Below are 16,130 nucleotides of genomic sequence, written 5' to 3'. Positions count from 1 at the left end.
CGTGATGGAAGAAGAAACCTGGCCTCTGTAAGACCACATGGAAAGGCATCTGACTAGGAACACATGCAATGAACTGAGAATATGGGTGAAATACAAACTTTTTGTTGTGTTAAGTCATAATATTACAAGGTATATATATATATTTTACAACACCTAGTGTTCTCCTAACTACCACAAAGATATTACATGATCCACGCATTTCCCTAATCTATTTTCTAGATATCACATCAGAGGATGTGAAAAGCTCTTACCAGATCCAAGAAATTGTTAAAAGGAAGAATGGAGGGTGGACGGAGAAGCAGAGTGAAACTGGCAGGTATGAGTTCCCGTCATCTCTCTTCAGGCTTTGGCTTGGACGATAGAGAAGCAGCATGTTAGAAAAATCCAGCTCAGTTGTTTGAGCATCCAACTCTTAATTTCAGCTCAGGTCATGATCTAACATCTTTATTTCAGCTCAGGTCATGATCCCAGGGTTGTGGGATTGAGCCCCATGTTGGGCGCCTTGCCAAGCATGGAGCCTGCCTAAGATTCTCTCTCTCTTTCTCTGCCCCTGTCCCTTGCTCATGCTCTCTCTCTAAAATTAAAAAAAAAAGTTTAATAAAAATACAGGAAATGTCAACTATCTAGGGCTTTTGCTGTTTTTCACATGTGGAACTCAGGAAGGAGATACCTCATAGACTGTCCCACACCACGCTGGGATTGACTACATGAAAATACACTCAAAAGTTCAGCAAAGTTGGGGAACAACACCAACATTTAACTCTCCCAAGTCATTCTCAATCCCCGATCTGTGCTGGGATCTAGATATTTTTTCATTCCCTTGAAGAGGAACCCTGAATTCCCTGAGAGACTGGCCAGAGAGCTTGCCAGTGTTAAGGAAGGGTGCTGCTATGGGGGAGGGCATGGAGTGGCCTGAGAGGGCCGCTGGGGGTAGAGAGCCAGGTGTGTGTGTGTGTGTGTGTGTGTGTGTGTGTGTGGTCTGTAACTCTAGAGTGAGCAGAGCTGGGATGGAGTGAGCACGGGAGGGATACTGGTGCCCTGCAAAGGAGATTTCTAAACGAGTTGGAGAGGGAAATGAAATCCTGGTAAATTGGACACTGATAGTGTAAACCAGAAAAATCAAAATAGTATAAATGAATAACTTTAAAATGCTGCAGCTATTTAGCAAGATGGCAATTCAAAAAGAAGATTAAGCATGTTTTAGAAATTAAAGGAACCATACATTATTTGCATATCTGAGTGTCTCTCAAGTATGATGGTGAGTCATCTGCCTTCTGGTTTTTGTTTTACGTTTTTGGATTTTATTTTGTTTTGCTTTGTTGTTTGGATGAAATCATATCTTCTACCAAAGCAGAGACTTCTATTTTCTTTTCCTCTTTTTTTACTCTCACTTCTCACCTCAAATCATCTCCTTCGCTCAATGTTACTCATACCCCATATCTGGTGTGAAGGAAAAGTTTTTCTGTTATATGCCAGGGGCCCACACTGGATTTGTTCCAGGCCCAGTATGCCTGAGATATATATATAAATATAAATATAAATATAAATATAAATATAAATATAAATATAAATATAAATATAAACATATACATACACACACACACATATATATATGTGTGTGTGTATGTGTGTGTATGTATATATGTATATATATATGTATATACACACACATATACACACACATATATGTATGTGTATATATGTATGTGTGTGTACATATGTATATATATGTATGTATATATTTATAAAGTTTTTTTTATCTTTTACCTGTTCTGAAGATAATAAAACTCTGTCAAAATATCTTACAAGTTTCCAGTTAGAGGAGAGAGCAGAGAAGTGTTACAATTGTCATTTCTTGAGGTTGTGTGAACAAAGCCATGCATCATGGAATCTCTTCATCCTATTGTTCTTCTAGTTCAACTTTTTTTTTTTTGCATTGATAACAAGTGGTCAAATTTAAACTTAGATTTGTATCTCTAATTCTTCACATAGGATGTCTCAAAAAGATATCTTTATGATGAAGCAGTGAAATGAAAATAAATTCTGCATATAGAAGATTGCCTATTGTACAATAACCGATGGAATCAGAGTGCCAAACTTGCCAAAGCTCCTGTAACAGATCTCAGGCTTTGCAAAGCAGGAAGAAGTTAGTGTGGTTACTTTGTTTTCACAGCGGACCTTCATTTCGTTACGGGATATCAATCTGTAGAAAGTTTCTGGCTAACTTCTAAAAGAAGCTATTTGACTTATAATACTATGCAGTTTAATAATGGAGAAAACAAACCTCTGAGTCTAACCAAATAGGAAATGCAGAGGAGGAAATCTTAATATAATTTGATATGGCTTGGAATGTACTGTCAATCTTAAAAAAAAATCAAGACCACAGGCACCGGTGAAAGACTAAATATAACCAACCACCAAATGACAGAAAGTGATTTAGAAGGATAGCTAGACCCTCTAGACTCTTATAGGGAAATATTGTCAAGAAGATTTAGATGCAAATTCTGATTTAGGTATTGAAAATAGAGAGTTTAGATTGATAAATGAGTGATATTTTTAGTTGGTTTTAAAATAAGTGAATACATTTAGTGTATGGTATCCATTTTCCCTTCAAAGCTCTTATAAAATAGATGGTGTGTCTTAGAATCAGTGTCCCCTAGGACTCAAAAAAAATTGGCGTAATATTGCTCCCCCGGCTTCACAATTTTTTCTCTGCTTTCAGTGGACCGCTCATCACTCCCTACCTGTCATTGTACATTCTTCCTATCCTGAACAGTTTCCAAGTCTGTAAATACACTATGCTTCCGGAATGTTTCATACCTATTGAGCATCCTCTGGTTGGCTTGCTCTGTCCTTTTCCCTACCCTCAAATGCAGTTTCCCTCACACACTCTTACTTTTGCTTTACAACTCAGTTCAGACATCACTTCTCAAGAAAATCTTCCTGCCTATGTACCATTTCCATATTGCATCCTGCTCTTATCTCTGGCACTGCATTTACAGTGCAATCTTATATTTTTACTTGTATCAGTTCAACAACACACAAACAAAAGCAAACATATTTTTCATGCAGCATGGCCCCTAAATGAAGCCAACTTCTTCATCTGGTGCTTAACTGAAGAATCTATGATCTGTTTCCATACTGGGTGTGTGTGATCACACTGTGTGATAGATTCACTGAGCTATTACAGTTTGTTGTATAGAGTTGTAGGGCTCAATTAAAAAAAAACAATAGAATTTATTCTAGATATTTTAAGCAGGATGAACAATAACTCAAGGAATCAGACCCATACATATTCATCAGAGTGCTAGAGACTTATGGCTGAATTCTTTCAGAGAATGTTCTGGAATAGTACTGCTGCCTGGCATGCCAAGAAAGTTGCTGCCTCTCTCAGAGCAGGAAAGTGGAATTAGGAGTCTGTTACCAGCCTTCTGAATTCAAGAACACAGTGTCATAGCTGCCACTTGGGGTCCAGAAGCCACACTATTTCCAACTGCACCTACCTCTGCACCCCCTCTGAGCTTGAGATGGACACTGGAACACTGCTGGGGAAAACCCAAAGTTTCCAGGACTGTGGCTCTGAGCAGTAAGCAGCAGAAAGTGGGCTCTTGTGGATTCAGTATCATGAAAAGGACTAAAGGACTGAGCCACTCCGCACCTGGAAACCTGGCAACAAGAGATTCTGGGCTCTCCAACTGCAGGTCAGGAGGGCTGTCTGTGAAGCTGAATTGGATGCTGAATGCTAATTTCCTACATCCACCGTGACCATGTGTAGTATGCATTTCAAGCACGATTGGGACCTTTCTTGGATAATTTTGTTTATGCATTAAAACCTACATCTCACATAACTGCAAATACATGCTACGTTCTAAACAATGGCCTCTTTGTCTTTTAGTAGACTGTCAGTTCTTAACAGAAACTATGCTCTGTTCCTTTATGGGATGTGGTTTCTAGTACTGTGTCTTGTCCGATGAATGAATGAATGTGTGGGTCAATATGCTGGTGAATGATAGAAAACTTGTGTCTGTTTGTACTTTTTTTCAATTAAAAAACCCGTTGGATTTTATCTAATTCAGTGGTTCTCAGTCAGGGGCAATCTTGTCTCTCCAGGGGACATTTGGCAAAATCTAAGGGCATTTTCGATGGGGAGCACTAGTGGTGTCCATTGGGTAGAGACCCAGCATGCTGCTAAACATCCTCAGGACAGCCCCCTGAAACAAACAATGACCCAGTGAAAGATGTCAGTGGTGCTGAGGTTGAGAAAACTGCCTCAGTTACTTCTTTCTCTCACTGCTGTCTGCCACAATATGCTTATGTCAATAGATCAGAGATCTTGAGGATTTGGACCTTCTCGAATTCAAATCCTCAGCAGTCTTTTTCGTCGTTGGCAAGGGTTTGCTCCTGTAGCCTCTTATTCCATGTTAATTATTCTATTCCTACATGTATTAATCAATGGACCTCAGGGACACAGACTGGCCTTTAAGTCCTTATATTAGAATGTTGCTAAAGGAAAACTTTTGGAGTGTCACTCTTCAGTTTCTTTTCTTACTTAATGGTTTGGAATTAAAATTTCATTCAACTTAAAAAAATGTCTCAAGAAAATGTCATTCTAATTTATTTTGAAACTTGATGGGCAATATACCAGTTTTACTGAATTAGTTGATTTTTTTGTAACTTTTTAAAGACTCATTTTAAAAATATACAATTGTCTGGCCAGTAGTCTTTAAGAACAGTAAAATCTTATACCTAAAATATACTTTCTAAAAAAATCCAGAACTTTTTTAGTTTATAGAAATATATCCTCTTTTAATAATTACATATTCTGGATGTATAAGTATGTCACTATTAAGTAATTATCATAATTAAACACTTTTCATAATTAAAACATAAGTATTTAGCCATAATTAAAATAATTTATGTCTGTGGATAGAACAGGGAGCCAATATAAGTCTTAAAGCCAGAAAGGGATAAAACTTAGCTTATGTATCCAACAAATCTTCTTAAAAAATGTTTATTTATTTTTGAGAGAGAGAACATGTGCACATGCGTGCATAGGGGAGGGGCAGAGAGAGGGAGAGAGAATCCCAAGCAGGCTGCACACTGTGAGCCTGATGTAGGGCTTAATTCATTAACCATGAGATCATGATCTGAGCTATAGTCAGATGCTTAACTGAGCCACCCAGGCCCCCCTGTATCCAACAAATCTTATTAAGCACCCACTCTTCCCCTCTGCTTGACATTGAGAAAGCATTAGTGAACAAATTATATCCAGTCTCTATCCTCATGGAACTTACCTTATTTAGTTAGTGTCTCCAAACTAGATAATCAGACAAGTAAGATTTAATTGCAAGTTCTATTTTTTTCTTTCATATGGTAGCTTCCTCCGTATCTCTAAAAAATGTATGTTCATTGATGTTTTTGATTTACCAAATCTGATTTATTAAGATAGAGGAGCTCTTGACTTTCTTTTCTTTTAGTTTTTTTTTTTTTTTAATTTTGATTCCAGTATAGTTAACATATAGTGTTATAGTTTCAGGTGTAAAATACAGTGATTCAACAATTCTATACATTACTCAGTGCTCATCATGATAAGTGCACTCTTTATATAAGTCATACTTTTCAAAATCACAAGATGGTATGAAAGTAAATAGGGACTCTGACACTATTCTTCACTTAATCAGGAGAGAGTTTCTTTAGAAAATAGTAATTAAACTCATACCTGAAACAGTAATAGCTAGCTGTGTGTAGTCTGGAGGAAACAGAATTTCTGGCAGAGGCATATATAATGTCTTGAGGCAAAAGAAAACTTGTTTATCTAGGAAACAACAAAGAGATTTTTGGATTTAATACTCAATACTGGGATGCCATGAAGTGATTTTAGTAGATAAGTGATTTGATCAGGATTACATTTTACATTATTGTTCTCATTGCAATATGAAAACTGGAGTCAGGGCAAGGAAAAGTAAGTTAGAGAAAACTAGTTAGAGGTTAATTTGAGTAGCCCAGGTGAGAGATGATGGTGACTTAAATTGGAATGCAGATGGATTTAGGAAAGCAGAGTCAACTGGATTTGTGACTACTTTGGAGGAGTGGTGGTGGCAGTGAATCTTTGAAGAAGAAGGATGTGTTAAGGATGGCTCATAGGCTCTGGCTGGAGCTTCTGGGAGGATGTTGGTACCATTCACCATGAAAGGGAACACTAGAGGAGAAACATTGTTTTGGGCAAGGTGATTGTAGATAATAAGTTTATTTTGGAGAGTGTTATATTGAGATTTTTATAATATATTCAAATGTCCCAAATGGAGATATTCTAAACATTTGGATGTATGCATCTGTAACTCAGAAGAGCAGTCTGGACTGGAGATAGGATTTTGAAGCCATGTCTTATAGATGGTGTTTGACAGGAGTAGATGAGATCCCTTTGGCTGAGAATTGAAGAGGGCCCAAGGCTGAGCCCTGAGGAAGGTGCACACAAAAAGATTGGGTAGAGGAGGAAAAGTCAGCACAGCAGCCTGACAACAGTCAGAACAAAAATGAGTCAAATGTAGAGACATGGAAGAATGGAAGGCAAGGAAAGAGACAGTTGCTAGAGGGAACAGTAGAAACCTATGCACAAAGGAAGTAGGAGGTTCACATAGAATAAATATGAACATTTTCATTGATGTAGCAACATGCAGGTCAGTGGTGACTTAATGCTAGGATTTGGGTGATAAGAACAGAAGGCAGATTGAGGAGTCAATAACAGGAGGAAGTAGAAGCTGAAGCTAGAGCTATGTATCTTGTAACTGATAGAATAGATACAATTTTAGTTGAGGATGTGTAATTTAGTAAAATTAGGTTTTGTTTTTTTAGAATAGGAGAGACAATGGTAGGTTTAAATGATTATGGAAGAGGCCCAGTAAAGAAGGCAAGTTTGGAGTTAGGTAAGAAGCCATGGATATAATCCAGAGGGGGAAGTTCCTGAGAAAGTGGGAGGACATGGGTTTCACAGCACAGCTCAAGAGATTTTTCTATGATAGAAAATGCTTTCTATTTAGTAACAGGAGGAGAGAAAGAGATAATGAGTGTGAAGTTTAGAATATTTAAATATGACTCTTCTAGAATGAAATATGACTTAACCTCTCTAGAAGGAACAATCTTAGTGATCTGAGGTCACTGAAGTATATACTCTCAGAGCTTAAAATTAGTATTTATGTTATCTGGAGAATAAGACGGAGGAGGGCATTTGTGGATGCCTTCCTACCAGGGGAATGTTTGAGAGATAAGGTGCCAAAATCTTGTTTGAGGTGACTTGGCATCTCTGTCATTCCACTGGCATGGAGATCTGAGTACATACACATACTGCAGGTTGCACATTTCACACCTGGTTCCACAACTCCAGACATACAACCAAAATAAAAGTTGATGGGCACCAAATAATCATGAGAGTCCTGATGTGCTGGTAGAACTCATCAGGATTAATAACACGTTGGGGGTAGTTTTTCACTCCTGTTTCTGGACAGCCCAGGAATAGAAAGATTCACTAAGCCCCAAAGATGCAGAGGCAGTTTTGTCTGGGATAGAGGCAATGGCGCTATGTCAGTAAGAATTGCAGGTGTGAGTAACAAAAATATTCAACTACAGTGGCTTCAACAACAGGGGTTTATTTCTCATACAGTAGTAAGTCATGAGGTACAGTTGCTGGCGGGCTTTTTTTAGTGTCTCAATAATGCCGGGGCCAGCATCTCTGTGATTCTTTCAGTCTTTCCTCATGTTCATAGCTGAAGTGCTGAAGTTCTAGTCATTATTTCTGCTGTTAAAGCAGGAAGAAGGAGAAATGTGGACGTGCTTACCAGTTGCATGTGTCTCTTCTTATCAAGGAAGAAAGCTTCCTCAGAATCCCTTCCAGCAGATATCTGCTTAATCTGGGGCCAGGGGGTTACAAGGAAGCTGAAAAAGTATATATTTGTACATAGAGACAAAGAGATGGAGTTGGAGGCATCATGGTAGAAGAAATTAGGACATGGATTTGGGGCATCCCAATCAACATTGTTCCTGTTGAGAACAATGGGAAGCCAAGAAGACAACCCAGAGGGAGAAGGTAATTCTCAAGGAGAAATGAGGTGCTGAAGCCTGTGTTGGTAGGAGTGATAGGCCATGGCCAGGGCCAAAGCAGGAGGCAAGAGTCATCACATAACAATGACTCCAAAGAGACTGAAAGCAGGTTGATATCTGCAAAAGTGAGAAGACAAATCATCTGGAATAGAAAGGGTGTGTGGCCTTCTAAACCATTTCTTAGAAGCCTCAGGATAATATTATATCTGTTTACCCACCAACATATAACCAAGTACTTAGTGTGGTGCTACTATATAGGCAGTCAATGACAAATTAACTTCTGAGTAAACAGATCATTTATAATCCTGATAGGATAAACCCAAGATGATAGTAGTAGGAATCTGCTGCTGTCTTGCTCAATTTGGGATTTATTTGAATGGAGTTTAGGCTGCTTTGACAGTTAAAAATGGTGAATTTTCACAGACTGGGAGGAGGACACATCTTCTTCATTTTCTGTTTCCACGTATGTCCTGGGAAGGGGACTATTTAAAGAAACACTCAGAACTGAGGAGTTTGGGGTAGATATTTGATTCAAGGCTTTGCTAAACTGGGTTCTTATCCCTGAGGAGACTGCAGAACACCATACTGGGGAGAGGGGTCTGCTGTAACCCAGCCCCAACATGTCCACACACGCGTCTTTCTGGCTTCACCAGATATTCTGCACATTCAGTTAACAAGGCACTAGAAGAGTTGGCTGGGGAAATTTCACTCCTGATTAAAAATTCCATTTATCTATGAGCTGGCTTGTTTTAATAAAGTGAAAGAGAAATGAATCTGAGAGTGCCTAGCTCTTCGGTCTGTTTAGATGAGTCATAGTGAATTGAATCAGTCCAGGTTTTTTCTGTCTTCTTTAAGCTGTTCAGTTATTTAGTACTCCCATAAATATAAATATATTGGAATACATTTTACAATTGTGAAAGTTCAAAATGTATGAAGTTTTGAAAAGACAGAGAAAAGGAGGAGCTATGTGAGCTATCTCATCTCAAATTCAGTACTTTCTAAACTTTAGAAATTTTTGTAAAATTATTTTGTCCATGTAATTCTTGACTTATCTTTCATTGTTGCAGATGACAGAATTACAATCAGTGTTTCTGAAAGACAGGCTTATTTTAAAATCCATTTACAGTGAACCAGAACCCCTTCCCCCAAAAATAACCAAAATACCTTCTATTTCTCCTTAGAAATAAAAAAAATAATAATAATTTGTCCAAGCTATACAGTGGCCAGACTATTAGAGCAAATAAAGAGAAAAAAATTAGATTAAGACCCCTTTTTATATATTTTCTCAGCATAGAGAATTCTTTTCTCAAATAAAAGAAAATAGGAAAATAATAAGTAAAAAAAAACCACTACAGTTAATACTATTTTCGTAGCTAAATTTTAACTTATTCCACTCACCTATATTTGAAATTCAGACTAAGGAACATTCAGTTTTCTTTATTATACACAATAAATTTTATAATAAAATTGTATTCTATATTATTAGTTCTGTAGGGGGGAAAATGAAGGTTGGAATAAAAAACAAAAGGTACATGAGAAGAGTAACTTAGGGAGATTGACCAAAAATAGAGGAAGTAATGAGTGTTTGGGAAAGTGGTTAGGGACCCACCCTACAGAATTAATCATAGTGGAGCTACAGTCAGGATCAGATATGGACACTCAAGCAGTCACACAGAAAGGACAGTCAGAAGGGGAGAGAGGGTTGCTGGCATGACCAGGACCTGAGGAGGAAAGTTCAGGAATGGGTGCAGCAGCGGGCAATCATGAGAGGACGTTGGAGCAGGAAACCAGATGTGCTCATTCACTTTATTGTCAGCTTGCCTGGGCCACAGGATGCTCAGATGGTTAAGTTCTTCTTGGGTGGGTCTGGAAGAGTATGTTCAAAGAGATAAACATTTGAATTGAACTAAACAAAGCAGATAGCCTTTTCCATGTGAGTGAGCATCACCTAAGGTGTTGAGGCCCAAACCAAACAAAAAGGTGGGGGAAGCTTGAGTTCAGTCTCTTCTTGATGAAGTGAGCTGGGACATCAATCCTGGCCTTGCTGTGCCTGGTTGTCAGCCTTCATATTTGTACTGCTGTCTGTACTGTTGGCTCTCTGGGTCCCAGGATTTCACAGTGTATTGCTGACTTCCTTGGGCCTCCAGTTTGCAGACAGCAGGTTGTGGGATTTCTCAGCTTCTGTTATCATGTGAGCCAATACCATATGATAAACCTCTTTATATGTATTTATATACTCTTAACATTTTATTATATATCATATACTATATATAATTATATATTTACATATAATATATAATTTATGTGTATATGTAATGTATGTATTTATATATTTATAATATATGTAATATATTTATGCATGTAATACATACATAAGTGCTGTATATACTATAAATTACATAAATATTTATGTAATTTATAGTATATACTATATATTTATATTATATAAATATTAACTGTTAGAATAAATAAATAAATAAATAAATAAATAAATAAATAAATAAATTTTGTTGGCTCTGTTGCTGAAGAACCCTGACTAATATGCCAGGGATACCTACATGGGGAATTGGGGGGAATAGGGAAAAGTCAGCAGAAATGTTCTTGACTGAAATCAAGGAGAAGAAAAGACGAAAGACCAGTAAGTCCACATGACCTTGGTTGGCAAGTGAATCTATGTGTGACAACATGGATTGTCACATCATCCTGAGAAAGATGGAGATGGATGGGAAAAAAGGGGAAGACATAGAAACAGATGGAGAGAGACAGAGGCAAAAAGTGGGGAGAAACCCATGGGTGGAAAAAGTAACACTTTACCAAAAATACAGAATGAGAGATATGGGAAGAGAGCACTCCAATGTTCTAAAGAAGATGGTGAGAAGGAAGACAGGCTAAAAGTGATTCACTAGGTTTTATGTTAAATGTATTAATATTTTTTTCCTGTTAAGCTCTAACATATAACACACTTTAACATATAAGCTACTTAAACAGTATTCACAGGCCTTCAACGTTTTTTAAAGTTTTTAAAGAGAGACAGAGACAGCACAAGTTGGGGAGGGACAGAGAGAGAGGGAGAGAGAGAATCTCAAGCAGGTTCCATGCTGCCAGTGCAGAGCCTGACACAGGGTTTGAATTCACAAAACTGTGAGATATGACCTGAGCAGAAACCAAGAATCAGACACATAACCAACAGAGCCATCCAGGTGCGCCACCACTCCACATCTTTTTAAAATCCTTTAGCATTTAGAAGTACCATCTAAGGCTTCTCCTAGAAGTGTTTGTGTGTATGAGTGTGTGTGTGTGATCACACACACTTGCTTAATATTGTTAAAACTAGTTTTTAGCTATAATTATAGTAATCAAAACAATGTCGCTGACAATAGGCTAGGAAATTAATCCAAAGGTTTATTGATACACATATATTTGATAAGATATTTATGTATACTTGATATATATGTGAGATTATATATATACACATAAGTATGTATATATGTGTGTATATATATACATATATGCACATATTACCATGTTATACCTGATCCCTGCTGAAATGCTCAGATAACAGAAGACCAACATAGCAAACTCTGGTCTGAGAAAGGTCAAAGTTTCAAAGATAGTGGAACATGGACTTTGGTTGTGTAACCATAATGGCAGATTTCTTATCTTTGATCAATGCATTGCCCTACTTTGAGGAACATTAGGAATCCCACACAGATGGTGGGAGACTCAGTAAAGGGGTCTTTTACCACTAGACCAGTGCATTTCCTGCTACATCTTGCTATTCCTTCAGCTATCAGAATGCAATAATTCAATTGGCCTAAAGAGTGTGAGGCTCAGTGTTTGGAGCCCTGGGATCTGGTCCAGACTGGGGATAAGCTGGGTAACTTTGGGTAACTCACTTCTGCCTCTGGATCTCAGGTTCCTCCTCAGTGAGTTGAACTAACTTTCTGGTCTTCAGTCTTTTTCTTCCTCAACTACTGGCTAGCTGCCAATTCAGAGTTATATACTAATCAGGGTTCTGCAGAGAAACAGAACCAACAGGATAGATACAGATATATAGAAACAAAGTCATTATGAGGAATTGATTAATGCAATAGGCGGAGTCCCATGAACTGCCATCTTCAGGCTGGTGGTCCAGAGAAGCTGGAGATATAGTTCTAGTCCAAATCTAAAGCCCTGAGAGCTGAGGGAGCCAGGGGTGTGAGTCCCAGTTCGAGTCTGAAGGCCTAAGAACAGGGCGGCTGATGGTGTAAGTTCTGGTCTAAGTCCAAAGGCCCAAAAACTAGGGGTGCTAATGTCTGGTTGGATGCCCTTGCTCAAGAAAGAGTAAATTCATTCTTCCTCCACCGTTTTGTTCTGTTCAGGCCCCAGCAGATAGGATGATGCCCACTGAATTGGGGAGGGTGAGCTTCTTTACTCAAATGCTAACCTATGCTGGAAACATCCTCATCAAAACACCCAGCAATAATGTTTTACCAGCTATCTGGGCACCTCTTGGCCCAATTATGCTGACAAAATTAACCATCACAAGTTATATGGGACATTTATTGAGTGCTTACTATACATCAGATGCTGGGCTAAGTGCTTTTCCTCATTTTATCTTCCACACATAATTTTGCATTATATTCTATTATTATCCCCAATTTAGAGATAAGAAAGGTCACTTACAGAATTTAAGAAACTTAGCAAGGTCACACACCTAGTGAGTGACATAGCCCTCATTAATCCAGACCTATCTAGTATCTAGATGTTTGTTCTTGGTCCCTACATTATGCTGCTCCTTATAATTAGGATTCTTAAATGTGTTAGGGATAAAGTTATGTCCCCTAAACCAAGGATGTGTGTTACTGGGAAGGACTAATTGGCAAAAATTTACTAGGACATTTTATTTATTATTATTATTATTATTATTATTATTTTAGAGAGAGGAGGAGAGGGGCAGAGAGAGATAGAATATATATTTAAGTTTATTATTTACTTTGAGAGACTAAATAATACTTACTCATGAGTGGGGGAGGGGCAGAGAGAGAGAGAGAGAGAGAGAGAGAGAGAGAGGGAGAGAATCCCAAGCAGGTTCCACACTGTCAGTGAAAGCCCAATGTGGGGGTTGATCCCATGATCCTGGTATTATGACATGAGCTGAAATCAAGAGTCAGATACTCAGCCGGCTGAACCACCCAGGTGCCCCTCTACAAGGAGATTTAAAAATTTTTTTTAACATTTATTTATTTTTGAAAGACAGAGACAGTGGGATCAGGGGAGGGGCAGAGAGAGAGAGAGAGAGAGAGAGAGAGAGAGAGACAGAGAGAGAGGGAGACACAGAATTGAAAGACAAGCTCCAGGCTCTGAGCTAGCTGTCAACACAGAGTCCAACGCAGGGCTCGAACCCATGAACCGTGAGATCATGACCTGAGCTGAAGCTGGATGCTTAATCAACTGAGCCACCCAGGCGCCCCTACAAGGAGATTTTAAAAAGCCCCTTGGAGGTACCCCCACTTGAATATCATTGAACTAAATAATCTTTAGTTTTATTTTCATAGCTAACTTTTTTAAATTCAAGTATAGTTAACATACAGTGTTATATTAGTTTTAATTACACAATATAATTCAACAATTCTATACATTAGTGCTTCAATAGCTAACCTTTTATGACTTTAGGATCTTACTGCTGAGAGGGAAGGAAGCTTTGATTGTTATCAGCTGCCACCATATTGAATCTAGTAAATTCATTTTCTCTTTATTGTCCTCTAATAACCTGCTTGAATTCACCAGTCATCAGTTTCTCTTTGTCTCCTTCAATAACTTATTGTTTTTAGACCAGACTCTGATCAGAAACTTCGTTAAGTCATCTCTGATTTGTCTTCTGATCATACCTCTTAGGTAGCACATTGAGAATGCCAGCTGGGTGACCAATGGTGCTCCTCTAATTAGACTGCCATAGGAATAATTTTGTTAATATTGCTATAACAACAAATAACCATGTCACTGATGACTGTGATCCAATTACAAACTGTACATAAACAATTATTATCTTTATAGGTGGCAAATGTAAGTTGACTGAGGGTCACTATAACTGAGAGTAGTCACCACATTTCAATTTTCTGATATCCAAAAAATGTGTGCCACCTTCCATCAGGACACTCTTGTGGGAACACCCTTTCTGAAGAGACTTGTAGAAAGAACACATCATCAGAATCAGGCTATCTATCGCCTGGGTGCATTTTCATGCATTTCTTTTCCTGTCCTCAATAAGAGTTGGGAAAAAGGGGAGTATCTAAAAGTAGGAGGGACAAGTGACTGGATGGCTCAGGTCATGATCTCACAGTTCGTGATTTTAGGCCCAGCATTGGGCTCTGTGCTGACATTTCAGAGCCTGGAGCCTGCTTCAAATTCTGTGTCCCCTCTCTCTCTGCCTTCCTCTTCTTGCATTCTCTCTCTCTCTCTCTCTCAAAAATAAATAAACATTAAAAAATAAAAATAGGGAGGATCCATAACTAAAGAAAAAATCAGAAGAGTCCTGTTGAGAGCTCTTCCTGGAAGCTTGTGCTGATTCCGGAGAGCTAAAACATAACCGAGCACAGTAAAAGGATGACCATCCATTGGATGAACCGCTCATGGAATGGGATGGCTATTGTTTTTCTGTGCCTTGTTATGTTTTCTACTCCAAATCTAAGCAACAGGCCAAAATAATTGTCACCTGGCGAGAACACCACTGGAAAGTATGTTTCTTCAGGATGGGATTGGTGTCGTTTCCATCTCTATTTCTTTATGTTTAGCTTAACTAGTTCCTGGCATTGAGTCTGATTTCAGTAATGTTGTGAATGTTGTCTTTGAATGAACAGAATACTCTCAGTGTCTAAACTGAACTAAACTATTTATCTTAAACTGAGTCTCTCGCTTTCCCCTTAAATACTTTTCTCTGATGCTTATTTTTATAGTGTGCAATTAAAGGTTGGAGGACGGCTGTTACAGATGATGGAATATTGGTTGAATGCCCAGACAGGAGGAGAGCTTCACACCCTGTCTTATTCTTATCACACTATCTTTGGATAAGGGAGTCAAGGGTTGGTTTGCAGCCTTTGTATTTAGCCCATCACTTGCTTCATTATTTGTCTGAAGTCTTTTATGACTACTACAAGTAGTGAATGTGAGCTCCTTGAGGCAAGGTCCATGGCCCCTTTTAACTTTCAGCCTTGAAAAGGAAGGTGATGATTACCAATTGTTAAGTATCCACTGAGTCAAACACTGTTCTGAGGAGGTTATACATATGCTATCATTTAATTAACACAGTAGCCTTAAGAGATAAATTGTTCTCGGTTTTGAGTTGAGAAAACTGAAGAACACAACTCTTTAAGGAATTTGCCAAAATCACAGTTAATGAAGTTCACCACTGTACACCTGCTCCTAGCACAGTGCCTGTTAACATAGTACATGTTCAGTAAACTGCTGTTCTAAGATCTATTCTTCTTTGAGTGTCCTTGCTGCTTTTACTGTTGAATGCTTCCTTTCTATTAAATGTATCTAATTTAATAGTAACAATGGTTTGAGACATTTTGATGAATGCACAATGGTTTCATGTGTGACATACATTATAAACATTCATCTAATTATATTTATACCCACTTTTTTGGTAGAGCATAATAGTGTGTTCTTCTCTGTCTTTTTTTTTTTCGTTAAAAAACATTTACTGAGAACTTACCAGTAAAACTGATTTTGGTGTTCAAGACAAAGAGTTAAGTTTCTTTTCTTCTTCTTCTCCTTCTTCAATAAGCAGGTAAGTTTCTATATCTATCATAAGCAGCTCAAAGTTTTGTGAGGGAGACAGACATATGAACACAAAATGCAATCTGGTGGAAGTAAATACTATTTTCTCTCTCCCCCCACTGATATAAAACCAATAGCAACACAGGTGGGGGTCACTGAGGGAGTCTCCAAGTCAGTCTCAAGAGTCTGAGATACAAGATAAAGATCAGAGAAGGTATTTTAGGGAAAAAAATATTTTAATTGAGACTCAAGTGACAAATTATTTCTTATTATCC

At 38.1% G+C, this 16,130-nt stretch overlaps 1 long non-coding RNA gene across 3 annotated transcripts in view; it reads right to left on the bottom strand.

The window, feature by feature from the left end:
- Positions 1–16,130, bottom strand: part of LOC115291694 — a 32,055-nt gene that overhangs the window by 15,666 nt on the left and 259 nt on the right. For 2 of the 3 annotated variants that reach the window (XR_003908623.1, XR_003908624.1), the window contains exons 2-5: positions 15,791–15,892; positions 9,816–10,275; positions 5,720–5,815; positions 252–350 (exon numbers count right to left, since the gene is read on the bottom strand). This is a non-coding gene — a long non-coding RNA (uncharacterized LOC115291694). The remainder of the gene's footprint in view (positions 1–251; positions 351–5,719; positions 5,816–9,815; positions 10,276–15,790; positions 15,893–16,130) is intronic. The other variant, XR_003908625.1, reaches the window with a different exon arrangement.

This window comes from Suricata suricatta, chromosome 5, assembly GCF_006229205.1.
Source record: "Suricata suricatta isolate VVHF042 chromosome 5, meerkat_22Aug2017_6uvM2_HiC, whole genome shotgun sequence".
In the NCBI taxonomy this organism is placed as follows: domain Eukaryota; kingdom Metazoa; phylum Chordata; class Mammalia; order Carnivora; family Herpestidae; genus Suricata; species Suricata suricatta.
The sequence above is the reverse complement of the archived record's forward strand: the minus strand, read 5'-3'. Positions and strand labels throughout refer to the sequence as shown.